The sequence below is a fragment of the Conger conger genome, chromosome 12, assembly GCF_963514075.1.
Source record: "Conger conger chromosome 12, fConCon1.1, whole genome shotgun sequence".
Classification (NCBI taxonomy): Eukaryota; Metazoa; Chordata; class Actinopteri; order Anguilliformes; family Congridae; genus Conger; species Conger conger.
In genome coordinates, this window is record NC_083771.1 from 20,814,527 (window position 1) to 20,841,414 (window position 26,888).

General features: G+C 44.0%; 1 protein-coding gene across 3 annotated transcripts in view; it reads left to right on the forward strand.

Moving 5' to 3' along the window:
• LOC133142166 (cAMP-specific 3',5'-cyclic phosphodiesterase 4D-like) overlaps positions 1–26,888 on the forward strand; it is a 92,562-nt gene that overhangs the window by 29,143 nt on the left and 36,531 nt on the right. Inside the window, exon 1 of one of the 3 annotated variants that reach the window (XM_061263209.1) lies at positions 15,359–15,377. The exons of 1 other annotated variant lie outside the window; for it this stretch is intronic. The gene's annotated coding sequence lies outside the window, so the exon portion shown is untranslated. Of the gene's footprint in view, positions 1–15,358; positions 15,378–16,690; positions 16,737–26,888 lie in introns of those variants that run through there. One more of the 3 variants, XM_061263210.1, reaches the window with a different exon arrangement.

Below are 26,888 nucleotides of genomic sequence, written 5' to 3' on the forward strand. Positions count from 1 at the left end.
ATAAATCCATCCATCCATCCATTATCTGAACCCGCTTATCCTGATCAGGGTCGCAGGGGGGCTGGAGCCTATCCCAGCATACATTGGGCGAAAGGCAGGAATACACCCTGGACAGGTCGCCAGTCCATCGCAGGGCACACGCACCATTCACTCACACACTCATGCCTACGGGCAATTTAGACTCTCCAATCGGCCTAACCTGCATGTCTTTGGACTGTGGGAGGAAACCCACGCAGACACGGGGAGAACATGCAAACTCCACACAGAGAGGCCCCGGCCAACGGGGATTCGAACCCAGGACCTCCTTGCTGTGAGGCGGCAGTGCTACCCACTGCACCAACTTCATAAATCTCATGCAACAAAAAAAACACTATCTCAATAGGTGCCCATTACACACACCGATTTCGCTTTATTGGACAATCCTGTACAGTTTTCAAAAGAACTTGGAAGGGAAGGGATCATTTGCTAATGGTTTAGTTAATGAATTAGTGCAAGTACACACATATTGTCCTCAGCCAAACACAATGATTGATCCAGGCCAGCGTATCACAATGTGATTAGTCTCTAGGCAGAAATTTAATTTGAATCACTTGACTTGAATTTATACTGCAATAATTTCAATTTTGTACTGCTTAAATTTAATTATTGTATTTAAATTTCAAATTTGAATTGCATTACCTGAATTTGGGCGGCACGGATGGTGCAGTGGGTATCACTGCTGCCTCACAGCAAGGAGGTCCTGGGTTCGAATCCCCGTCGGCCGGGGCCTCTCTGTGCGGAGTTTGCATGTTCTCCCCGTGTTTGCGTGGGTTTCCTCCGGGTACTCCAGTTTCCTCCCACAGTCCAAAGACGTGCAGGTTAGGCTGATTGGAGAGTCTGGATTGCCCGTGGGTGTGTGGGTGTGTGGGTGTGTGGGTGAATGGTGTGTGTGCCCTGCGATGGACTGGCGACCTGTCCAGGGTCTATTCCTGCCTTTCGCCCAGTGTGTGCTGGGATGGGCTCCAGCCCCCCTGCGACCCTGTTCAGGATAAGTGGGTTCAGATAATGGATGGATGGATGGATTACCTGAATTTGTATTTTGCCGTCTTAAATTGAATTCTTCATTGCATTCAAATTTAAAAGTTGAAATTCAGTTCTTACAAATACATTCAAGTAAAATGTTCTGCAGCACATACAGTGGTGTGAAAAAGTGTTTGCCCCCTTCCTGATTTCTTATTTTTTTGCATGTTTGTCACACTTAAATGTTTCAGATCATCAAACAAATTTAAATATTAGTCAAAGACAACACAAGCAAACACAAAATGCAGTTTTTAAATGAAGGTTTTTATTATTAAGGGAGAAAAAAAATCCAAACCTACATGGCCCTGTGTGAAAAAGTGATTGCCCCCTAAACCTAATAACTGGTTGGGCCACCCTTAGCAGCAACAACTGCAATCAAGCGTTTGCAATGAGTCTCTTACAGCGCTGTGGTGGAATTTTGGCCCACTCATCTTTGCACAATTGTTGTAATTCAGCCACATTGGAGGGTTTTCGAGCATGAACCGCCTTTTTAAGGTCATGCCACAGCATCTCAATAGGATTCAGGTCAGGACTTTGACTAGGCCACTCCAAAGTCTTCATTTTGTTTTTCTTCAGCCATTCAGAGGTGGACTTGCTGGTGTGTTTTGGATCACACCAGTCTCTTTCTTATGGTGGAGTCATGAACACTGACCTTAACTGAGGCAAGTGAGGCTTGCAGTTCTTTGGATGTTGTTGTGGGGTCTTTTGTGACCTCTTGGATGAGTCGTCGCTGCGCTCTTGGGGTAATTTTGGTCGGCCTGCCACTCCTGGGAAGGTTCACCACCGTTCCATGTTTTCGCCATTTGTGGATAATGGCTCTCACTGTGGTTCGCTGGAGTCCCAAAGCTTTAGAAATGGCTTTATAACCTTTTCCAGACTGATAGATCTCAATTACTTTCTTTCTCATTCGTTCCTGAATTTCTTCAGATCTCGGCATGATGTCTAGCTTTTGAGGATCATTTGGTCTACTTCACTTTGTCAGGCAGGTCCTATTTAAGTGATTTCTTGATTGAGAACAGGTATGGCAGTAATCAGGCCTGGGTGTGGCTAGAGAAATTGAACTCAGGTTTGATAAACCACAGTTAAGTTATGTTTTAACAGGGGGGGCAATCACTTTTTCACACAGGGCCATGTAGGTTTGGATTTTTTTGTCTCCCTTAATAATAAAAACCTTCATTTAAAAACTGCATTTTATGTTTACTTGTGTTGTCTTTGACTAATATTTAAATTTGTTTGATGATCTGAAACATTTAAGTGTGACAAACATGCAAAAAAATAATAAATCAGGACACACCACTGTATGTATGTCTACAGACATCATCAGCTAGATATACTGGATGTCAACACTAACCGGTCAGACGCCCATATCCGTGTCAGTGGCTGAGATTTGAAGGCAGCCTGTGCTGAAGCAATGGTCAGGATTTATGACCAAAGCACACAGCACAGCAGATCCGTTCATACAACATGCCTGGTGCCCACGACACGGTACCTGAGGGACAGTGTTGCATGCTGGGACAGCATTTTGTCAGGACGCTGGAAGGCAGTTTAGCCACTCAGCTGTGCCTGGCTGTGGCTTGCACCTGTTTCTGTCTGCGTTTGGTATCACGACAGAAGATATGACCATGTGCACTGCTCCTAAGGGACACAGCGCTGTGTTTGTATTAACTACTGTGCCTGAGCCAATGGGGAAACCCCTACGGACGTGCTTTACCTCAGCGGGAGAGGAGAGGGATCCTCCCACATGCGACAGGGTCCCCCCCCCTCGTCCCCGCAGAGCTGCAGGTGAACGCAGGTGAACGCAGGCGATGCGTCAGCGGGTGCATCCTGGGACACACACACCTCACACCCCCACCGCCTCCACCGTCCTCCCGGCCCACTAGGAAACTGCCATAGACTTTTCTGTTTGCAAGATGTCAAAAATCATCCAGCCACCTGCACAGGAAATTTTTGGGTAGCCACTAACAGTGTGGAATTAAATGTAGCCATGCCATATGTATGCATATGTATGCCAATATCTTTATTCTTCTTCATATTCAAATACAGTAATATAGCAACTGAGTGCCAGGGACCACCAGCCCTGCCAAAGGAAACACAAGGAAAAAGCCCAGAACATCTCATCCCTGGTTTAGTATTCATAGCCATTGTAATTTGTCGATCTAAGGCTTTTTAGTTCAAAGTTTCTGCAGCGTAGCCACAATTAAACGGTACCAGTTATATTTCTACGTAATTCCTCCCCTCTGAGTGTGTTTCTGCTGAGATGGGAGATTACAGTCTTTCTGGGCAGAATTGGCCTTCTGTGGGCTGAGGAATTGCAGAACGATGGCCGTTTAATTTGGCCGTTCATCAAAAATGGGTACTCACGAAACGGACCTCTGTATTAGCACATGCGCCAATTTACCAATCCCAAGGAAAAAGTCATTTTTTGGTTAAATGTTAACCGCTGACCTTGCAAATAAGATGTTCAATCTAGGTACTTGTGGAAAAAGCTGTGAATTGCTCCATTAATCAGAAATGTTGCAGTGGCCTTGACGGGATGGATAGACTGCCCTCTAGTGGGTATTGTAAGAAATAAATACAATTAATTCATTAATTCATTAATTCATTCATTAAGGGCGGCACAGATGGTGCAGTGGGTAGCACTGCCGCCTCACAGCAAGGAGGTCCTGGGTTCGAATCCCCGTGTGGAGTTTGCATGTTCTCCCCGTGTGCACGTGGGTTTCCTCCGGGTACTCCGGTTTCCTCCCACAGTCCAAAGCCATGCAGGTTAGGCTGATTGGAGAGTCTAAATTGCCTAAGGTATGAGTGTGTGAGTGAATGGTGTGTGTGCCCTGCGATGGACTGGCAACCTGTCCAGGGTGTATTCCTGCCTTTCGCCCAATGTATGCTGGGATAGGCTCCAGCCCCCCTGCGACCCTGTTCAGGATAAGCAGGTTCAGATAATGGATGGAGGGATGGATTAATTAATTAATCTTCTGGCTTCCATGTTCGGGGGCTTCACGTTAGCTCAAAACAGTCCCCATTAAGTTACATTTTATGGAATCTCTCAGGCGTCTTCAAGTTCAAGGCAGGTAAAATTGTGATTTGGGCAACAATCAGTAATTTTTTTCAGTATGGTTTAGCTGCATAAACAGAATATAAGCCCGACATGTTGCTCTTTGTAATTGCTGATTCACATGGGGTCCTATAAACAGCATGTGATTTTTTAATTTGTAAAACCTAAATGTTATTTCACATCCTCTGGGAAATACTCCTTATGAGAAATTATATATCAGCCTTTTCAAATTCACTGTTCGAGGGAAAAGGTTAGGTTGCCCTGAAAAAAGGTCTTGGATCCAAATTACCCAGATGTACAATTTCTCCAGACTTCATCATTATATTAGCATTGTGCTAGCATATGCTGCCCTCTAATGGACAGCATGAAGTACTACATCAAGCCAACACACGCTTCATCTGCTTCAATCTTCGGCACTTCGATTCACTTCATTTCAAAATGTTAAAAAAAAATCTAATATGTAATATCTAAATGAAACCTTGCCCTGCTTATTGTTCTTAGATTCAGAGAAAAAGTATGAAGCAGGAACTGTCAACACTCAATAAAGTGTTATTTATTCTGCATAAGGGCAGTCAGTTCACACAGCCAGATGCATGTTTGTCCCATAGACGGGTAGTCAGTAATTCATAAATAATATTGCTTTGTTTTGTTAGGTAAAATAAAATAAATAAAATATTTGAATGTGAAATAAATACATTTTTACTTGCTATGGTGATTGATGGAAAGTGTTGTACGTCGCTCTGGATAAGAGCGTCTGCCAAATGCCAATAATGTAATGTAATGTAATGTAATGAGACGGCAGGTCACACAGTGCTAGGGAAAGACATGTCCCTGCCATGTGAACGCAGTAGCGCTCTACTGGCCGCCTTTATGCACAGTATATCTGCTGACCCACCTTCCTGTTTGTGATCCCGGCGTGAACATTTAAATAAATAAAAAAATGAAATTAAAAGCGCAATATCATCTAGTCTTATCTGTGACCGCTGTATATCAGCGTCTGCTGTTTGGGTTTTCTTGCCGAGACCGCGTCTCTTCCGGGTTTACGTTGCCGTGGCTTGCAATAAGAAGAGCAAACTGTCAGGAGTCGTTGAATTGTTGCCAGGACGACAATCTGGAGCTGTTTGCTCTCAGACGCGGCTGACGAAAGGACAATCGCACTCCCTCCGGCGCTCCCGGAGGCTGGCTAGCCTGTGTGACGCACCCCGCTCTGCGATTGGCTGGCGCTTCAGGCTGGGTGGGCCAATCATGTCGCTGTCTCCTCCGTGGTCTGATTTCGCAGAGCGAGCAGCTGTTCCGGTTGTCATGAGAACAAAAAGCTGCTGTTTAATCTTCGGTGAGGAGAACGACGCTGGTTCATTTGTGAATTTGTTGGTAGTGTAGTTAAGAGCTAATTGTGAACTATGTCATTTACCCATTCGTCTCCCCGAGACATGCTCACAGACACACAGACACACAGACACACACACACACACACACACACGCACACACACATGCACACACATTAAAGATTCAATGGCTTTAGAAAATATATTCCTTGCCCTATGTTTCTCTAATTGCAATCTCCTAATTTCTTGTGATTTGTGGTAGAATAAGGCATTTGTTACAAAGAACAGCTGAATTGTTGTTCTGGCCCCAAATATTGCTTGCTCTGTGTCTTTCAACAACATTTAGCTGGTGAGTAACTGCCTCTTAAAAAACCAATGATGATCGCAAAGGCCGCTGGGAAGGAAGGACAATGCTTGTAGTTCCCATGCATTATGAGAAAAATCCAGGAACAATCCATCCCAGGTATGAATTTAACACCAGCCACCATGCTGTGCTGGTCAACTTCCTCTGGCTGGTAAGATTACCTATTCTAGCAGCCACTTGGGTAGGTAACCGCCCATCACTTGGAGGTCCTGTCCTATTCTAAATTCAACCCAAAAACTATTTTTAAAGTGAGAGATAATGTCATAATGGTGGGAAAAAGCAGAAAAAGACAGTAAATTCAACCCAATGTTTTAAAGAAGAGTTAATAATTGGGAAAAGCTGAAAAAGACAGGAAGCACCGAGAACATTATCTTGACCTATGCACTGACAAGGCTTCCAACACACAATGCATTAATACCTGCTATGGGTACTGTAATTATGGTCGTCTACTTCAAACAACATGTACCACTGGGCAGGCTGCTGAGGATTCAATCAAATATTCTCTTTGAATCAACAACCAAATAGATTCTTTTCAGAGTTAATTAATGCTCTGTAAAAGAAATTAAAAGAGGTAATCACTGCGAAATTACATAAATACACAGTGGATATCTGAGCTAATGGTAGCAGCCATGAAAATCAATGTTCAGACAACTGTACAATAAGAGAGAACATCACAGCAGAGAAGATTTGTACATGTTTTGTAGAATTCGTTTGATTGATTTCACTTTTAAATTGTATTAGCTTCTATTGTAAGTATGTGTAGTTTTATTTTAAATGTATTTCATTGGCTTCTACTGATTTTTGTTAACAGCAAACTCTTGAAAGACACGTCTCCCTGTGTAAATACAGAATAAATAAAAATAATCAGAATTGTATTTTTAGTCACCATAGTAATCGTCCTTCCCTCCCAGATTTTGTAAAGTATTTGGTTCTTGAAAAATGCTATATACAATTGTAAATACAATTTGCTTGATTTTTATTATTATTATGTCTATCATCATTATAATATTATTATATGAGGATGTATGATTTAGCAGTGCAACCCACATTAATTTTGTGTGGACTCACATAGACATTACACCTATACTCTAAATCAGTTATGAAATAAATGTACCCAGAACTGCACTAGCACCTATATTTTGAAGATGGAGCCTTAAAGCAATAGTTCACCAAACAATTATCAGCTGATTTCTTATGTCAAAAATAGTCTAATGACAAAATGAATTCACATTCAAAAGGATCTTTTCCATACATACATAATTTTGCCATAATAAATTGAACTATTAATGACTAATATAATAATAGTTGAAGTTACGGTAATTGTCCAGAAGCATTGCGATGGCTGATTTTGCAAAACTTTCAGCTAGTGTTTGGCTTATGCCTTTGTAAGCGGAAGTTTGTTTTAAACCAACTAGTTAGCTAGGTCACTAAGCAAGCGCAAAAAGAGAAGAGATCACGACAACACATGCTAGATGCCGAAAGCTGATCGGCTTAGAAACACATTCAGATATTTCCTCAGAGTCAGTCTATGTGTATGTATGTGTGTGGCAGCAATTATTTCCACAGGGTCAGTCGCAGTTGCTGTGGCTTCTGAAATCAGCACCGTATTACGACAAAGTTATCCTCAAAATATCTGCTTGTTTGGAATGCAAGATAAAGTGACCACTGATATAAAGTAAATATAGTGTGCTACATACACCAATCAGCCGCAACATTAAATGCACCTGCTTAAACCAGTTTTTTCATTTAACTTTAAACTGTATAAACTTGATAAACAGTTAATATCTCATTATATGATATGTGTACTTATATAAGCAGATAATCATAAGTGAATTGCATTCAAAAGTTCAATTTTTAGATGAAAATGGAAAGCTCATTGGGCTGGGGGGTGCATTGTTTTGTTATTTAACTACGTTAGTACGTAGTGGTGTTCATGATCACGTCTTAACAGGTGCTCCAGGACATGTAGAATCTTTTAAAAAATAAAGACCACCCGCCATATTTAAAAATGCATCCATCTAATCCTACATCAGTTTTACCCTTCTTCCCTCCATTGGAATTACATGGCACTGCATGTGGTGAAACCTATGTAGGGTTGCATGAGCATATTAAGTTTTTTATTTCCAGCTTGTCGGTAAAAAAACAAAGTTAAAAACACAAGGATAAAAACAAGAAAGTAAGACTTTTTTTCATTGTGATCAAGGTTTTTTAAAATTTACTAACAGTTATGGTTAGGATTTGGGGAGCTCCATCACAAGATCATTTCAATAGCTGCTGACTACACAGGTTAGCTAAATATATGTTTGCTAGCTAGCCATGTGATCAACCACCCATACGCTAACTCTACTGTTCAAACTAGCTAACGTTACAGCATGATCCAAGACAGTTACACGCTAGCTCTGCCTATATTGCTAGCTATGCTAGCTATCCAGGTAATTAATGTAGTGGTGGGCAGTGAAAGAGAATGAACAGAGAAGATGTCATGCCTCATGCCAGGATGTCCTAGTTGTTGATAGTGGCAAATCTGGAGATAACTTTACATTAAGGCAATGTTGTTTTGTATGCTTGGCGGTGACAACTAGTCTGCTGTTGTTAGTTTAATGTATATGCTTAACAGGACTTTAGACGCCATTATAGCTAAATTGTCGTTTAACGCAATTAAATTGTCGTTTAACGCAATTTGCTAGTAATGTTAACGTTACTTTACAACTCAGCCAATATAGACTAGCTAGCTAAGCATAAAAGCATAGAGCTAGCCAGCTATCCCAACAAGACACACCGATAGACATTTGATGGCTAGAATAGCTACAGACTAACCAGAGATGCTGTTTTTTTGTGGTGTAAAGCATGTTACCCATTTATCCAGGGTCAGACATACTGTACCTAAGATATTTTGCGAAATCAGATCCTAAAGCAGCAGGACAACAAAAGCCTGAAGTATAGATAGATAGATAGATAGATAGATAGGGAAGTAACACATTAGTTGGTGTAAAAAAAAGTTTAATTAAGTTGACTAGCTTAATTATAGCTTGGTACAGTTGTATTGCTAGCTACTAGTAACTAACAAGATAGTTAGCTATCAATAGCTAATGTTAGCTGAGCTAACTGCCATCTTGAAAGCGGTCATAAGTAGCCTGTCATGACAAGGAGTGTGTCCCATTAGCTGGAAAGTGCATACTTGTTAACAGGGCGACATGGCTCAGGCAGTAAGAGTCGTCTGGCAGTCGGAGGGGTGCCGGTTCGATCCCCCGCCCGGGCTGTGTCGAAGTGTTCCTGAGCAGGACACCTGACCCCCAAATGCTCCTGACGAGCTGGTCGGCGCCTTGCATGGCAGCCAATCGCCGTTGGTGTGTGTATGAATGGATGAATGATAAGCATCAATTGTACAGCCCTTTGGATAAAGGTGCTATATTAAAGCCAACCATTTAACTCCACTACAACGCTCCTCCACTCTGTGCTCCGGAAATACAGTATATAGCATATATACACCCATCATTAATGATCAGTCAAATTTTCTATTCTACAGAAATGTTTCTGAATTAGCGTATGTGAGATGACACCGACAATAGCCAAGAACATAAAACTGTTACAGTACACGGTGTTGAGATCGGACACATTGGGATTCTGGGATTAGCCTATGGAGCTGGTCAAACTGGTAAACCAGCTGTTTCAAAACCTAGCTCAAGGTGTCTTTTTCAGCAGGGGTTGATATTGACTTACGAAGATGGACAGGGATGTAACGTCATACAAGCAATGAGAAAACAATGATACGGACCAGGTCTCATTTAGTTGTAGCCTATCGAGATAGCAAAGTATGCCTTTGAAGTACACACAAGCTAAATGAAACGAAAAACGCTGCCTGCTATTCACACTCCATTTTGGCTCCATATGGCTCTGGCAATGTATAATCCATATGTTCCGTGAGGCGCGTGGCTCGCAGTTGCGCAATGCCTTACATTATAGAGTTACTGGCTGACAGACACGCTAACTCTTCACCATTCATTTTCAACGGGGCCTTGTTCACAAAATATAAATTTTAATAACAACCGTAGCTCATGAAAAGCCAATTTTAGGAAAATGCACTAGTCAGTTTAAAAGTAGGACATGTTCCAATTGGGTGAGAAACTGTGAAACGCTTTAAAAAGTTTGTAGAAGCACGCAAAAAAAACGTACGAAAATGCTAATATTTTCACTCAACTTTTGAATATAAACTACCAAACTGATTTTCATGAGATTTTCTGGATTAATTTGAATAGCGCGTGTGCTTTACCGAAATATTTTTCATGTATATTGGTCCCAGAACTGCGAAACGACGAGGCTGGTGATTTTCGTGTTTTGCATGCAAGTGTGGTTCAGACATTATCTAACAGAGGCACGACCTCTAGTTGTCTGGTAAAGCAGGGAAATTGGCTGGTGAATTTTGCTGTTGCGTCAGCCACTGTGGTCTGCGGAGGAAAGAGTTAGTGTCATGCCCTGGTCTTATAGATGAGCTGTAATTTATACCGCAGCAGGCTGGCTTAAAGGTGTGGTGACTCCTCATGTGGTTTCCCTATGAAACACTAAGCCTGAAAGAAACTAAGCGCTTGGCAGCGTCCCGAACGGTGTGCTGCTGCACAATTCATCGTGGAGCGTGGGGGAGCACATGGAGCACTTCAGCCTGTGATGTGAAAGTGCGGGCGTGTCGGGGTGAGCAGGGTCAGGGTAGCGCAGTGTTCGGTCACATTTAGCATTGCATGAGGCCTGCACCAGGCAGATGGGGTCTCCTGAGGCCTCGGGAGGTAAGCCACCCCACCTGGCCCAAAAAAAATAAACGCCCTTCCATCCTTCCTTACAGTTGGGTAAAGTCTGCTATCAAGGCTGCATGCTCTTTGTTCCCATGCCGTTTTTAATTGCCAACGTTTCATCAGCAAAGCGGACTTCGTCAGGGCTCATCTTCTTATCTTCTTATTAGTCTTAGAAGTCTGCTGTCAACATAATGTACGTGATGAAATGATGACAGTCTACCAAATTGATTCTTTTAGCCTCATCTTAATGAAAAATGTTGATTATAGATGTTGATCTGAATGTAGTTATTGAACATTATAGATCTGTTTTACACCCAAAGGGCTGAAATTAGAGCACATTCCGTTTCTGGGTCAAGTGGACACTGTTTTTTGTTTTTGCCTTATGAATTAAGTGGCCCTACACCTGTGTTTATTGCAGTATACTGTATAAGGCTGCCATCCGCTTGTAACACCATTTCACTACTGAAGACAGTATGCCAAAATATTTCAGTCCCATCAAAACAGTGATTGTGGATCTTTTATGAATGCTGTCACTCAAGAAAGAGTCAACCCTTTTTTTCGATGTCTACTCTCACAAGGTCGTCAGAGTTGTGCTCCATCTGGGTGTCAGAGTGGATGGATAAAGTAGAATGGATAATGGCTCTGGAGGTCTCTGAGGGAAGCACAGTTTTTCGGGTGTGTGAACTCTGCCCTGAACCACTCCTCCCACAAGTTTAGGTGCACCTTTGAGCAGCTTCACCCCAAAGAGGCATCCAGCCTGGTCCACCATCCCAAGAGAAATTGAAGGCCTTCAACCGCCCCTTTTTAGGACAGATTGAATTACGGTGGCCGCCCGGTGATTTACATAAATTACAGAATTTTGTCATAGTCATGGGAAATGCGGTTTCTCGATACCTCCAACATCTGCTCGGTGGGATTTGTGGGCAGCAGTTCAGGCAGCCTTCGGGCCGTGTGTTCAGGGGTGATGAATTTAGGCAAGGGCATAATTAGGAGCAGGGTTTTCCCTGGGCAAATGCAGTGAGGCCACACAGGGGTGGGGGGGGGTGCCTTAACAGATACCAGACCATGGGGCCCATCCATGCACTAGGACAGTGGCTTAAGAGATACAATACCACAGAGTCCATCCATGCACTAGGACAGTGCCTTAATAGATACAATACCACAGAGTCCATCCATGCACTAGGACAGTGCCTTAATAGATACAATACCACAGATTCTATCTATGCACTAGAACAGTGCATGTTACAGGATGCGCCACGCATGCCATGAGGTTTAATTGTAATAAGTTCTATATGCTTTGCCATTATATGCTTTTTTGTAGTTTTTTTGCTTCAATGCTCTCTGAGTAAGTGTAGAGGGTAGAATGGAGTTCGCTTAGGTAGTAAAATCAGGCAAAAAACATCAGCTCCTTTTAAGGGCTAAAAACTGCATTGAGCCAGTTGGAGCCAGTTGGACTCACACAGACGTGAGTCGGAGGAAGACAGGTGCAGCTTGACAGGTGGACTTGCATGTGCCCCACCAAGTAGGGTTCACTGGTGTCTTACGTGGTGATTTCACTGGCCAATCGTAAGTTGCCCTGCAGGGCCCTGGCCAAAGTCGGCGCAGGTCCAGTTTGGCATCAACAGGCCCTTTAGACCAAAATGTGTTTTTTTTGGCTTGTCTCCAAAAGAGGACCCCTTCTTATCCTGTTCTTTATGGAACCATCTGTCATAGCTTTGAAAGCTCCCAGACAAAGAACCATGTTCCTTCGATGGAATGACAGGGAGTGAGACTGCATCTACTCCCTCCGCAACCACGGCCTCGTATTGTCTTCGAGGAGCTCAGTGTGAAGCACATTGTCGGACTTGGCTCCGTTTTTTTTCCTGATTGATATTGTGCAGTCATTCGCGCTGCAGAAGTGCTGGCGAGTGGGATCTCGGGCAGCGTGTGCGTAGTTAGGGTCGTGTGGGAGAAGAAGCTGCCGCCCGTGTGAACGCCCTCAACCCTGGGTAATGGCTTTGATAAGACCAGTTATAAAATAATTTGCGTGCGCCACATTATTTGCCACAGGGCTCGCTTCCTTTGTGCCGGAGAGTGCTCTGTCAACTCGCACTAGGACGTCGGGAACGAAACGCCGCCCTCAGTCGCACTCTCGTCCGACACGGGAGCGGGAATGAGAACGGGAGACACGTGGACCTGATCCCTCTGCTCTCCATGCATGAGACGCGGGGGTGTCAGCTTTCCAAACGCTCGCGCCGCCAGGAGCCACACTTTTTGAGATCCCCCCCTCCCCCCTTTGACTCATGGAAGTACATATTGGGCGTGGGGGCCAGGTGGACGGTGCACTGCCTTAGGGTGCCTGGCTGGTGCTCGGCTGACGAGATGAGCCTGCCTGCCAGCAGTGAGCTCCTCTCCCTGGAGAAGATGGGCAGGCACCGCTGCACCTACAGCAACGGCTCGCCGTACGCCACCAACAAGCCCATCGACATCAAGGCCCGGCGGAGATGGTAACGTCCGCTGTGGCTCTGTCTGTTCATGTTTCCGCAGGGTGCGATGCGGCTTCCTAACTCCTAGTTCACTCGTCAAAATATCTCCTTTGATAGAGAAATTATCTTGTTGGCAAAAGCGCAGTTCTCTTTTTTGTGGCATTGATGAAATCTTTTTGTCATCTCTGCCGCCCAGAAGTTTTTGATTAAAATGAAAAAGTCAGTAATGCTGTGTTATGTTATTTCTTTGTGAGTATAATAGTACATGCTAGTCAAACATTTTTGTTTTGGAAATACTGTAACATAGTAGGATGCATATTATCTTATTTCTATTTGTCTGAAGTGAATTACACAGTGTTACTGGTCATAACTCTGATATGACCTCAAACCAATGGGCTGATATGAAATATTATGAATCTGGACATTTTCAAAGCTTATATTCCTGTGTATCCAGAGTGTAATTTTCCAGAAAACGAGAATGAATTCCATGCTGAAGCACTTTCTTTCTATGTAGTTAAAACACTTTTATAAAAGTACATGTAGGGGAAACACTTTGTGCCAATATGTCTATTCTTTTCTCTGAAAATCTGTTCATCATAAGGGACCATGTGTACTTTATGATTGACACAGGCATATACGTAGACAAATTACCTGTATTCCAGTTAAGTACCAATCATTTACCTGCAATATTGTCCTGAGACCAAAAGTTATATATCCTCCTGAAAAAAGTTTTGGACATTTGGGTGACACACTTTGCAGTGAAACTATGTTCAAAATTCAATCTATGTCCCCTAGGGTAGGTCTCTGCATACTAGAACATCTAGTTCTTGACATTAAGACCATTGATTAATGTCTTCTGCAGGGCTCAAACATTAACTGCTGGATCTTAGAAGAGCTCACTGAGTGTATAACGACAGGGACTGAGACTGATAAACCCTGTCGTTATACACTCAGTGAGCTCTTCATTTGGTAGACCTGTACACCAGCTTGTTCATGCAAATATTTAATCAGCCAATCATGTGGCAGCAACTAAATGCATAAGTATGCAGACATTGTCAAGAGGTTCAGCTGTTTTTCAGACCAAATGTCAGAACCGGGAAGAAATGTGACTTTGACCGTGAAATGATTGTTGGTGCCAGACAAGGTGGTTTGAGTATCTCAGAAACCGCTGATCTCCGAACACACAACGCGTCAAACCTCTTTAGTGAATAGGCTACAGCAGCAAAAGACCAATAAGTCTACTAAATGCCTAATAAAGTGCTCACTGAGTGTAGGTAGTTAGGTACAGCTAGTTAATTATTTGCACACACATAAAACACCTCTTTGCCAACCAATCCAGTTCTTCAGTAGCGACGTAGGTTTATACCTTGATTATTTTAAACTGGTTAGAAACAGTCGGACTCCCGTAGTTTCTAACCTCCGTATTCAAAGACGGCGTCAATTCAAAAGTAGAGTAAAGAGGTAACGCCACGACTGTTTGCCTTTGATACGGCAGCGGCGTAGGCAGGCCCCGGCGTGAGTGGTAAGTGCAGCGTACACAGTAACCAGTGCGCGAGTTGGAGCGGGAAAAGACTGTACAGATTAGCAGCTGGAGAGCTGATAGCTCCGTTTTTAATAAGGCTTTCAAAACCTGGCGTATTTATCAGCAGTCCTGCTGCCATCAAATGTAATAAGCAATCCATTTGCGTTATGACAGGGCAATTGATTTTGTGACCAAGTGGACAGAGCTTAATAGTTGATCCTTTCTGCGTGATATTTGGGTACACGTGAAGGGCAGTGTTTCACGGTAAATTGGACTGGATGAAACGTTCTAATTGTGTACCGCGCAGCGATGACATTTGGCTTTTCATTTGAAGGCTTTCTGTTTCATGTTCCCCCACTGTTCACGAGTAATTATATTAAGCGCTAACAGCGTATGTGGGCCAGTGAAAAAGGATTGTCATTCTGTGTGTGCGTGCATATGGCGCTGGTGTATGTGTGTGTGTGCGCGCGCGCGCGCGCGCGTGCGTATACAGTGTGATACAGCAAAAACATGGATAAAAATTTAAATATTATATATTTGTATTTAAATTAAACTCATCTAAAAACTGAAGTTTATACAGCTAACCAATTATTTAACATCTTGGTTGTTGTTACTAGTTAAACCTGTATTTTTAAAAACCCAGTCTTATACATTACGAATATAAACAATGTTGGTTATAGAAGCATCCTAATTACTGGGAAAATGTTGAATCAGTTCTAACCTTCTCTTTTTTCTTTGTTTGCAGGTAAGTACAGTTCATGAAGCAATATTGAAATTCAGCATGAATATCATGGAGCTACATGGAGGTAAAGATGATTCAGAGAATTCAGTTCATTTCCATTTAAATGTACCATATTGTTTTCGTGCCAATGGCTGGCACTATGGTAGGCTATGCACTTCATGTGTATGAATGCTGAATGGATCTCACTAACTCAGGAACATTGTTACGAACCCAGTTCACCATATTCACGGTCCTATCTTTAAACATCCATATTCACTGTGTTGTCATTAAACTGCCGTATTCTCTGGCATATTGTTAAGCAGCCATGTTCATTGTCCTATCATTAAATTCTCTGTCCTATTGTTAAACACAATCAGCCAAATAGCTCATTTCTTGTCAGCAGTTCTACTGCATTGTAACATTTTGTGTATGTGCTGCCTGTGTAACAGTGTGTGTGTGTGTGTGCGTGTCTGTGTGCGTGTGCATGCGTGTGTGTGCTGTGTGCGTAAATGCATGTGTGTGTGTGTGCATGTGTGCGTAAATGTGTGTGTGTGTGTGTGTGTGTTTATGTGAGAGAGACATACAGAGAGAGCGAGAGAAGCCCATGAAATGCCAGGTGTAATCTGATTGGTCAGCTGAGAGAAGCTTAGGCTCTTTACAGCAGTGTTTGCAGTGTCAGGAACTTTCAGCATTAGCTCGTCAAAGGAAATCCTGGAGACTTAAAACCATCCTCACAAACAGAATAACTGGGTGAGGTTAGGGTTAGGGTTGGGGGGGTAAGCCTTTTCTTTAGCCTATGTCTCTTGAAAGTTTTTTTTTCCTTAATTCTCAGCCTCATAATGACTTTCATTGGCACTACTCTGGTCCTCATGTTGTCAAACGGCAAGAAAAAGTGTATGCGTTTGTGTGTTTGTGTGTATACGTGTGTGTATGCATGTACATGTACATACAGTACATGTGTAAGCACCAAATGTATATCACATTTATGTGCATCTGCCAGCCTCAAAATGATCTTTCAGCTGTTGCCAGTGTGTAGGGTTTTTTTTCATTCAAATGGTGACTGTTATCATGTTATATAACATGTTAGCACACACATGTGTTAGCACACGCGTGTAAATGTATGTGCTGTGTATGAGTCACCCTGGCTGTGAGGAGGGAGTACAGAGCTGTCACCCCACTCTGGACCGGCTGGGTCCGTCTCTCCTCTGTCAGTAATGAGATTAGAGATGGGGGGAGGGTGTCGCCACACGTGACATCACGCTCACGCAGGCCAGGGGGGGGGGGGGGGGCAGCTCAGGAAGCGGGTGCAGAAGAGCCACGCAGGACCACACCTTGTCGAGAGGCTCTGCTAGCTCATGGATGTTAAAGGGGACCACCGGGAGGGGTTTCTGGCCCCCGCTCTGCCCAGGGGCGTGAAGAGGAAGCGGCTCCTCAAGTCGTACAGGTAGACCTTAACCTCCGTATGCAGGTTGTACGGGTAGACCTTAACCTCCGTATGCAGGTTGTACGGGTAGACCTTAACCTCCGTATGCAGGTTGTACGGGTAGACCTTAACCTCCGTATGCAGGTTGTACGGGTAGACCTTAACCTCCGTATGCAGGTTGTACGGGTAGACCTTAACCTCCGTATGCAGGTCGTATGGGTAGAGCTTAACCTCCGTATGCAGGTCGTACGGGTAGAGCTTAACTTCTGTATGCAGGTCGTACAGGTAGTGTTAGCATTGTCACACTGCTGACATTACTGAGCGCCTGTAGTGTTAGCATTGTCACACTGCTGACATTACTGAGCGCCTGTAGTGTTAGCATTGTCACACTGCTGACATTACTGAGCTCCTGTAGTGTTAGCATTGTCACACTGCTGACATTACTGAGCGCCTGTAGTGTTAGCATTGTCACACTGCTGACATTACTGAGCGCCTGTAGTGTTAGCATTGTCACACTGCTGACATTACTGAGCGCCTGTAGTGTTAGCATTGTCACCCAGCAGACATTACTCAGCGCCTGTAGTGTTAGCATGGTCACCCAGCAGATATTACTGAGTGCCTGTAGTGTTTTAACAGGGCTCTCCCGTACTCTCATTTTAGGAGCATTTGCTCCTGAAAATAGATGTGAGCTGGTTGGAAAAATAATTCTTGAGCACATCTAATTGGGATGCATTAGTATGCTTTTATATCTTTCAATTTAGGAGCATCTTGCTAAAAAATGTTTGCATGTGTATGTCCTGTGTACGTGTATGCAGTTAAATGCAAAAGTATTGGGGCAGTGACAACATTTTCGGTTGTTTTGGCTCTGGACTCCAGCACTTTGGATTTGGAATTAAGTAATGAATATAAGGTTAATGTACAGACTCTCATATTTACTTTGATGGTATTTACAAACATATCAGAAGATCCGTGTAGGAATTATATTTTGTTGTGTAACCGATGTCTGTTCCCTTTAATCTTGTCCTTAAATGCCCTGCTCATATTGTGGTTACTTTTACAATGCAGAGAATTACACAGACTAAAAGCCATGTGTTAGCCATGCATGCCCTTCTAGCATTTCTGCTTTTGTTTGGTTTTGTCTCGCACTTTATGTGTTCTTTTATCAAAATTTTTCCTTATCATTTGTCACAATGAAGTCACTAAAATAGCTTCTCAAATTGTTTGTAAGTATACATATTCTTTTCAATTAAATTGTATTTGTATTGTGCTTTTTACAGAAGGCTGTCACAAAGACACTTTACAGAGTAACAGAAGGTCAAGCAGCAGACCTGAACCCCAAATAGCAAGCGCGTGAGAAAAAAAAAAAAACTCCCAGTGGTGAAAAATACTCCCCAAACAGAAGAAATCGTTGAAGTAATTTTGTGATAATAGCAGGTTCTCTAAGTGGACACTAGAGGGCCCTAAAGCTTATGTGTTGCGATCCTACGGTGTTCCAGAAGGGTGCACGTTGGAAAATCTGACTGACGCTGTAACTCCTGCTGGGACAGCTTTATGATTTTTATTTTTATTTAGTGATTTGAAGAAAATGCGTCCCTCCATTTCAATCAATCACCAGGTGTTTTCTCATGACAGTCCCTGTATTGTGTCCCTGTATCTGTGCCTGAGAATTATTTTATTTTAATTCATATTGGGCTTAGAATATGAGTGCTACTTGACATTACATTACATTAATGGCATTTGGCAGACGCTCTTATCCAGAGCGACTTACAGTTGATTAGACTAAGCAGGAGACAATCATCCCCTGGAGCAATGCAGGGTTAAGGGCCTTGCTCAAGGGCCCAATGGCTGTTTGGAATATGACTGTAAGGGAACATGCTATTTGGGTTGGAACATGAGTTTAAGGGAACATGCTAACTGGATTGGAATATAAGTGTAAGGGAACATGCTACTTGGGTTGGAATCCTCGCCCCTGTCCACCCCTCTGTAATAATAAACAGAAATTATTCACGCTTCACTCTTCCACTGCGAGGCATATCTGTCCAAGCAGCATGAAATCATCTGAGTAAAATGGGTGTGTAAATGCATGTTTTGTGTGGTTTGAGTCATGGTGTTGTGATGCCACTCTCCTTGAATGTGAGCCACATGTTTTATTTATGGTTTTGCTGTAAATGCTATTCTGTTGTTATAAATGCTATTATAGTATGTGGCGAGTTTATGCAAGATTCCCAGGTCATTTTATGGCTGGTATGTGTGCACGCAGACAATTTCAGCAAAATGTAATTAGCTGGTGGTAGGAGGTCGAGCGGTCTGAGTTGCAGGTTCGATCCCTGGCCTTCTGGGTGAAAGTGTCAAAGTGTCCTTGAGCAAGACACCTAACCCCTAATTGCTCCCAAAGAACTGGTTGGCGCCTTGCATGGCTGCCTTTCACCGTTGGTGTGTGTGTGTGTGTGTGTGTGTGCGTGTGTTTGAATGGGTGAATGAGAGGCATTCATTGTAAAGCGCTTTGGAAAAAAGCTATATAAATGCAAACCATTAGTAAGCATTTTTTCATTCATAAAGCGACTGCAGCTGTCAGTGCTGTGTGGGATAGTTTGATTTGCTACAGTACAGTGGTACAGTGCTTTTAAATGCTCCAATTATGAGAACAAACACTGTTCACACTTGTGCCAGCCGTTTCATCCAAATTCAACAAAATACTCTTCAGCTTCAAAAGTACTGCCCCCTCTCTCTATCTCTCTTTCTCTTTCTTTATCTCTCTCTCTCAGTCTCTGTCTGTCTCTCTCCATCAGGAAGCTCTAAGCCTCGAAGTGAAGTATTGTAAAGCCCACACAGACTGGGGCTGAGTGAGATTCCTGTGAGGCGCTAGAGAAGGGCACAAAAGGCTGATCCCCGGGCGATCTGCCTGCGAGGCGTTTCTCTGGGTTAACGAGGCCCGCTGACGTCACTGTGTGCGTCTGAGCGGGATCGCGGTTAGTGGTTAGCGACGGCCCAACGAAGCGTGTTCAGGGTCCACGCTGCTGGCGGTCAGAACCATTAGCGGAGCAGAGGGAAGCTCAAAGACCCGTTCCTCCTGGCCCCTGTTCCTTCGCTCATTCCGATTGGTCGGTTTCGGCCCTGAGGTCACCGCTGTGTCACGTGCTTTCATGTGCTCGGGAGAGCAGCTGTGTGTGTGCTCCTCTAAGATACACACCTGCATGCCAGTGTGTGTTACTGCTCCCGGGCCACACAGTACTACAGGGGAGCCCTGGCCTGCTACTCAACCTGTGGAGGCCTTCACTGGGTATAAAAACATGTCTTAACAAGGGTTTTAGTCCTGCAATCATACGTAAAAAATGTTTTATTCTCTTAAGTAGAAAATACTTGCTTGTTTCGAGTTATTATTAGCCTAATATGTGAAATTCTTTTTCCCTATTGGCAAATCTTGAAATGAGTCCAACTGTCTCACCTCATTGGTAATATTTTTGTGTCTTTTAACAATACGATTTTAAGTCTAAATATAAGACTAAAATGCTTGTTGTGTTTACCAGCTGATCCACTCTGAAAGCCGGTAGCGGCATTTTACGCTCTAAACAGGCCTGTCCTGTCAACAGCTCCAAAACACATTTTGCTGCATTTAGGCTTTTTGCCCTTTCCAAGGCTGTCTTGTGTTTTCACAAAATAAAACATCTGCCTGGAACCTGTGCAAGCCGGACTGTCGCAAAGTTCAATAGCTTCATTCCTTTATTTACCCTCTTCTGCTTCTTTCAAGGGGTCACACGGGTAACAATCCCATTAGTTGACAACAATAAAATCTATTATGTGCAGGACCCTTTGGATTTGTCATCCTAGTATGTGTTTCCTGGTACAGGACATTGTATTTGCTCATGTGAATTTGCATGAAGTGGATTACAACCAAAACGCTCATTTTGACTTTCTATTTTAATTGTCTGTGAATTACAATCTCCAGATTTGTCCCAGTCATTATGAAGTCTTTTCTTGTCTCCTTTTTTCCATGGCAGCAGCTGTAGCTGGTGTGTTTATAGATTAGATTACATTAGATTAGATTTGATTACTTCATTGTTCCCCGGTGTGAAGATATGGCCACTTTATCAGGTTAGCGGATTTGGCTCAGGTTGTCATGCAGAAGACTTAGTAACAAAAGCTGGGCTCCTTTAGCCAGTGCTGGCATTTGGAAGCAAGCCTTCTTCATCAGTGAGTGTTCATGGCAGCAGATGAATGTGTATTTCTGTTCTTGTATTTTTAATTGTGAGCGGGACTGGCGCTAACGCAATCACGCAGCCTTTGTTTACGCTCAGCCTTGGAGACCGTTTCCAGGTTGTGTCACTTAGAAACAGCAGCTCAGTGATGAGGTATCCTCACACTCATGGGGCAGAAATGAGCGCTTGGAAATTGAAACACAGTATAATTTATTGCAAAGTTGTTGTGTAATCGTCCAGCTGTGTTTCTTTTTTCCATTTTGTTTGTGTATTTCTCCGTATTATTCAGACAGGGGGCAGCAGAGAGGGGTACAGACTAGGGGCAACAGCGGGGGGTAGAGACAGGGGGCAGTAGAGAGGGGTACAGACTGGGCAGTTGAGTCGGTTAGAGACAAGGGGCAGCAGAGAGGGTTAGAGACAGGGGGCAGCAGAGAGGGTTAGAGGCAGACGGGGCAGCCTCAGTTGCACCACAGTGTGAGCCCTGTTTTTGGGTTTATTGGAATCCCATTCAAATGGCTGCTGTGTCGTTGACTTTTATGTCATTTTCAACCTCAGACAGAAAACTGAATATTCCCTCAGAATGAGAAGAAGCCTGTGCTTGCTGTATTCATTAAGGATGGTAGTGATGATGGTTTGTTTGTATTCAAATGCTTGTTTAATCTAATTTTACTTGCATCCCACTATAGGGGAATGCTACTTTAATGGCATTATAGTGGTCACAAGTTGTATGTTGCAAGTTGTTTATTTTTTTTGGTTATAAATACGTTTTCTCATAAAATGTGTAAAATGAAATTATGACCCACATCGGGTGTGGCTACAGGAGGTTTAACATCTGCAGCAATCAGATCATCAGATAGAGGCAGAGAATTTCTGCATTGATCTCTGCTCATTCACAACTGTGTTTGTTTTGCCTGCAAATGGAGAAAAAACAAGTTTCACAGCTTTATGAAATTGAGCTTGGCTCCATGACAGTTGATGGTAGTGTGCATCGTGTGTAGTCTTTGTGCCTTTTTAAGGAGAAATCTGAATAGTTTGTTCCTTGCCGTGTAACACTACAACACGTGTAATCTGATGCACTTCACTGTCATCAATGACACCTAAAGACCACAAGCATTTGAGGTATGTGTGTAGGCGTGTATTACTTTTTTTACATAATATGGGTCTGCAGCTAAAGAATGTTCCTTAGGCCATGTTAAATCTATTTTGCCGTACTGATCAGCCTTCCAGGGCTCAGGGGGAAGAAGCCACTCCCCGTGAGAGGCTGTGTTAGCCACAAATTGCAGGTGGCTGAGAGACTTGATCTGAGTCCAGCCGTGCCCTGGGCCTGGCCAGACCTGTGGAGCCAGGTGCCCTCACCTCTGTGCAGATACATGTTTACCCACCTGTATGTCAGAAATGTGTTTCTGTGCAAACTGAGCTGTACATATTCTAGCTTATTGAAGAACGAGGCACTGGGTGTGTGGGCATCAGAAGTCACACATACGCACACACACATATGCACACAGACACACACACATACACGTACACATACACACACACACACACACACACACACACACACACACACGCAGAAGTGGAATTAAATCTGGAGCAATGTGAGTAAATGCCAGTTAATGGTTGTCTTCTGAAAAAAAACTGCAGGAAAAATCTTCCATTCAAAATCTTCCAGTCCATTCAATTGATGCTTTCAAAAAGAGCTAGAGCATTTTCTTTTTTTACCAATGTACACTTATTTACATGCATGAGTGTTTAAATTTTTGTTCTGTTGTGGACAATACCCTGTTGTAAAATCCAGCTATGCCAGCTTGACAGGTTTGAAAACTCAGCTTATCAAGCTGACCATAAGCTGGTCTAGCTGTTTATGAGCTGTTCAATCGGTATAGCCAAGCTGCTCATACAGTCAGTCTAGCTGGGTATAAGCTGGTCAACAAGCTACCAGCTGTTTCAAAACATAGTTTGAGCCGGTCAAACCATGTCAAGCTGGGATCTGGTCTGAACTGGTCCACCAGCTACCTGGCTTGAGCTGTTCAGCAGGGTTTGTAAAATATGCAGGGTGAAGCTAGTGTATGAAAATCTGTTAAAATGAGGCTGCCTTGGGGTTGTTGTGATCCCAGCTATCCTTTCTCCCTCTCCGTCCACTGAGATATCTTCTCATTCAGCAACTCTGGAGAGGCAAAACATTCTGCTGTTAGAGAGAGAGAGAGAGAGAGGGGAGAGGCAGAGTACTCTGCTGTTAGAGCGAGAGAGGGGGAGGGGAGAGGGAGAATGAGAGAGAGAAAGTGAGAAAGGGAGAGAGAGAGAGAGAGGCGGAGCACTCTGCACTGCGAGAGAGAGACAGAGGCAGAGAGAGTCCCTGCTCTCTGTGGCTACACGGCACAGCAGCGTAGGTTTGCATGCACACGGGATACCGCCAGAACTCGCAAAAGTCTGGGAGAGGTCACAGCACCAGTGGATTTACACGCCATGGCAGCCCCAGGTGGGGACGGTGGATTAAAGCCCCACGCGTAGCGTTGGCTGGGGTGAAGGGTCAGGAGACGGGTGCAGCAGGTCCTGCTTCGACATGAGCATCATCCTGAAACCCAGGTCCCGTTCCACCAGCTCCCTGAGGAACACAGACGGGATCTGGTAAAGAATTTCTTTCTGCCCCCCGCTCCCTCTCTCTCTTTCCCCTCTCCCCCTCTCCACCTTTCCCACTTTCACTCTATCTATCTCCCTCTCTTCTCTCTTTCTCTCCTTCTCTCACTCTCTCTACAGGCACAGTGTCAGTGATAAGTTCTCCATTTTCCTTTAGTGTCTCATTCCAGCCCTGCTGCTCTTGGGTGTTCTTTCCAGACAGGTCTGTGGTCTGTGGTCTGTTGCAGGTGCTGTGGGTTGTTTTACATGTGGAATGTTTAGGGTGGGAGCTCGTCCCAGCTCCTGCTCCCGGTTCTGCCTGGTCCCGCTCTTGGTGCTCTCAGAGCCCGGTTCTGAGATTCAGAGCTGTAGCGGACTGCTCGGCCTCTTCTGCCTACAACTGACGCTCGCTTACCCAGAACAACACCAGCTTTGGCCTCGGCAAAAGCACTGCTTTTAGAATGGTGTACACACAAGCCCCAGGGCGTGGTGTAGTCCTTTTCACTTCAAAATACTCACCTTAGTGCACCTGGTTTTACATTGTTTCTGTTAATCGTGACATCAACACACCTAAGAATAGTCAAGCTGCCTGAAGGAATTGTTTATGTGGACTGCTTCAAATTACCACGTGAAATATCCAAACATGCACACCCGCTCTTTATCAGTCCCGCATTGTCTTACTGGCCTTGTGTGCTGGTAGAAATTTATTTTGGTTCAAGGTATATTATTCTCTTAGTCCAAGGTTAATTGTCTTATTGCTCTGGGAATTTAAAAAGTTTGGTTTCATTTAATATTGGCCATGCCTGCTGAATTACCTTTTTCTCTTGAAGATGATGTGCCTTAACTGTATGTGTGTAATGTCTCTATAGGGCTGTAATGGACAGGGGGTGTTCAGACAGCAAGGCATGTGTATATTTCTGTGTTTGAGGGAGTATGCTTAGAGATGGCGCACACATTTCAGAGAGTGCAACATCTGTTTTTAAGCAAGTGTAAATCTGGAAATAGCTTCGCATTTAATTTTCAGTTACAGAGTCAAGCGTTCTTGCTGCTCCATGCCAGTTGTTCTCCAGGTGTTCTTTCTGCTGGATGTAGGGTGTTCTTTGTGCTGGATGTAGGGTGTTCTTTGTGCTGGATGTAGGGTGTTCTTGGTGCTCCATATCGGGTGTTCTTGCTGCTGGATGTCGGGTGTTGTTGCTGCTGGATATCGGGTGTTGTTGCTGCTGGATGTAGGGTGTTCTTGCTGCAGGATGTAGGGTGTTCTTGCTGCAGGATGTAGGGTGTTCTTGCTGCTGGATGTAGGGTGTTCATGGTGCTCCATATCGGGTGTTCTTGCTGCTGGATGTAGGGTGTTCTTGCTGCATGATGTAGGGTGTTCTTGCTGCTGGATGTAGGGTGTTCTTGGTGCTCCATATCGGGTGTTCTTGCTGCTGGATGTCGGGTGTTGTTGCTGCTGGATATCGGGTGTTGTTGCTGCTGGATGTAGGGTGTTCTTGCTGCAGGATGTAGGGTGTTCTTGCTGCAGGATGTAGGGTGTTCTTGCTGCAGGATGTAGGGTGTTCTTGCTGCAGGATGTAGGGTGTTCTTGCTGCTGGATGTAGGGTGTTCTTGCTGCTGGATGTCGGGTGTTCTTGCTGCTGGATGTAGGGTGTTCTTGCTGCTGGATGTCAGGCTTTCTAGCAGGCATTGGAGAGGAAAATGGATAGCTCACACCAGTCACTCATGCATAGGGTTCACCTTTCCACTTTTTGCAGGTCACTAATGAGCTTGAGACTGTGTAAACATTTGCATGTAACACATGATTACATTTCAGAACAGAAGGATTTCTGCAAAAAAAAAACATCTCCATATGGTCTGTGGAAGATTGTCGTTTTGCTCCTCTGATCTGATCTGTCGTGTTTCAGTTTTAGATCATATCCCCTCTGGCTGCCAGGCTTTTGATTTAGGCTTCATAATGTCCTAATTGTTTAATTGTAGTGAAAAATGCTGTTGACATGTACAGTGCATCCGGAAAGTATTCACAGCGCTTCACTTTTTCCACATTTTGTTATGTTACAGCCTTATTCCAAAATTGATTAAATTCATTTTTTTCCTCCAAATTCTACACACAATACCCCATAATGACAACATGAAAAAAGTTTATTTAATTTATTAAAAATAAAAAACTAAGAAATCACATGTACAGTATTCACAGCCTTTGCCATGAAGCTCAAAATTGAGCTCAGGTGCATCCTGTTTCCACTGATCAACCTTGAGATGTTTCTACAGCTTAATTGGAGTCCACCTGTGGTAAATTCAGTTGATTGGACATGATTTTGAAAGGCACACACCTGTCTATATAAGGTCCCACAGTTGACAGTGCATGTCGGAGCACAAACCAAGCATGAAGTCAAAGGAATTGTCTGGAGACCTCTGAGACAGGATTGTCTCGAGGCACAAATCTGGGGAAGGGTACAGAAAAATTTCTGCTGCTTTGAAGGTCCCAATGAGCACCGTGGCCTCCATCATCTGTAAATGGAAGACCCTTCCTGAGCTGGCCGCCTGTCTAAACTGAGCAATCAGGGGAGAAGGGCCTTAGTCAGGGAGGTGACCAAGAACCCGATGGTCACTCTGTCAGAGCTCCAGCGTTCCTCTGTGGAGAGAGGAGAACCTTCCAGAAGGACAACCATCTCTGCAGCAATCCGCCAATCAGGCCTGTATGGTAGAGTGGCCAGACGGAAGCCACTCCTTAGTAAAAGGCACATGGCAGCCCGCCTGGAGTTTGCCAAAAGGCACCTGAAGGACTCTCTCAGACCATGAGAAACAAAATTCTCTGGTCTGATGAGACAAAGCTTGAACTCTTTGGCATGAATGCCAGGCGTCATGTTTGGAGGAAACCAGGCACCGCTCATCACCTGGCCAATACCATCCCTACAGTGAAGCATGGTGGTGGCAGCATCATGCTGTGGAGCAGCAGGAGGAACTGGGAGACTAGTCAGGATTGAGGGAAAGAGACATCCTGGATGAAAACCTGTTCCAGAGTGCTCTTGACCTCAGACTGGGGCGACGGTTCATCTTTCAGCAGGACAACAACCCTAAGCACACAGCCAAGATATCAAAGGAGTGGCTTCAGGACAACTCTGTGAATGTCCTTGAGTGGCCCAGCCAGAGCCCAGACTTGAATCCGATTGAACATCTCAGGAGAGATCTGAAAATGGCTGTGAACCGACCCTCCACATCCAACCTGATGGAGCTTGAGAGGTGCTGCAAAGTGGAATGGGCGAAACTCCCCAAAGATAGGTGTGCCAAGCTTGTGGCATCATATTCAAAAAGACTTGAGGCTGTAATTGCTGCCAAAGGTGCATCAACAAAGTATTGAGCAAAGGCT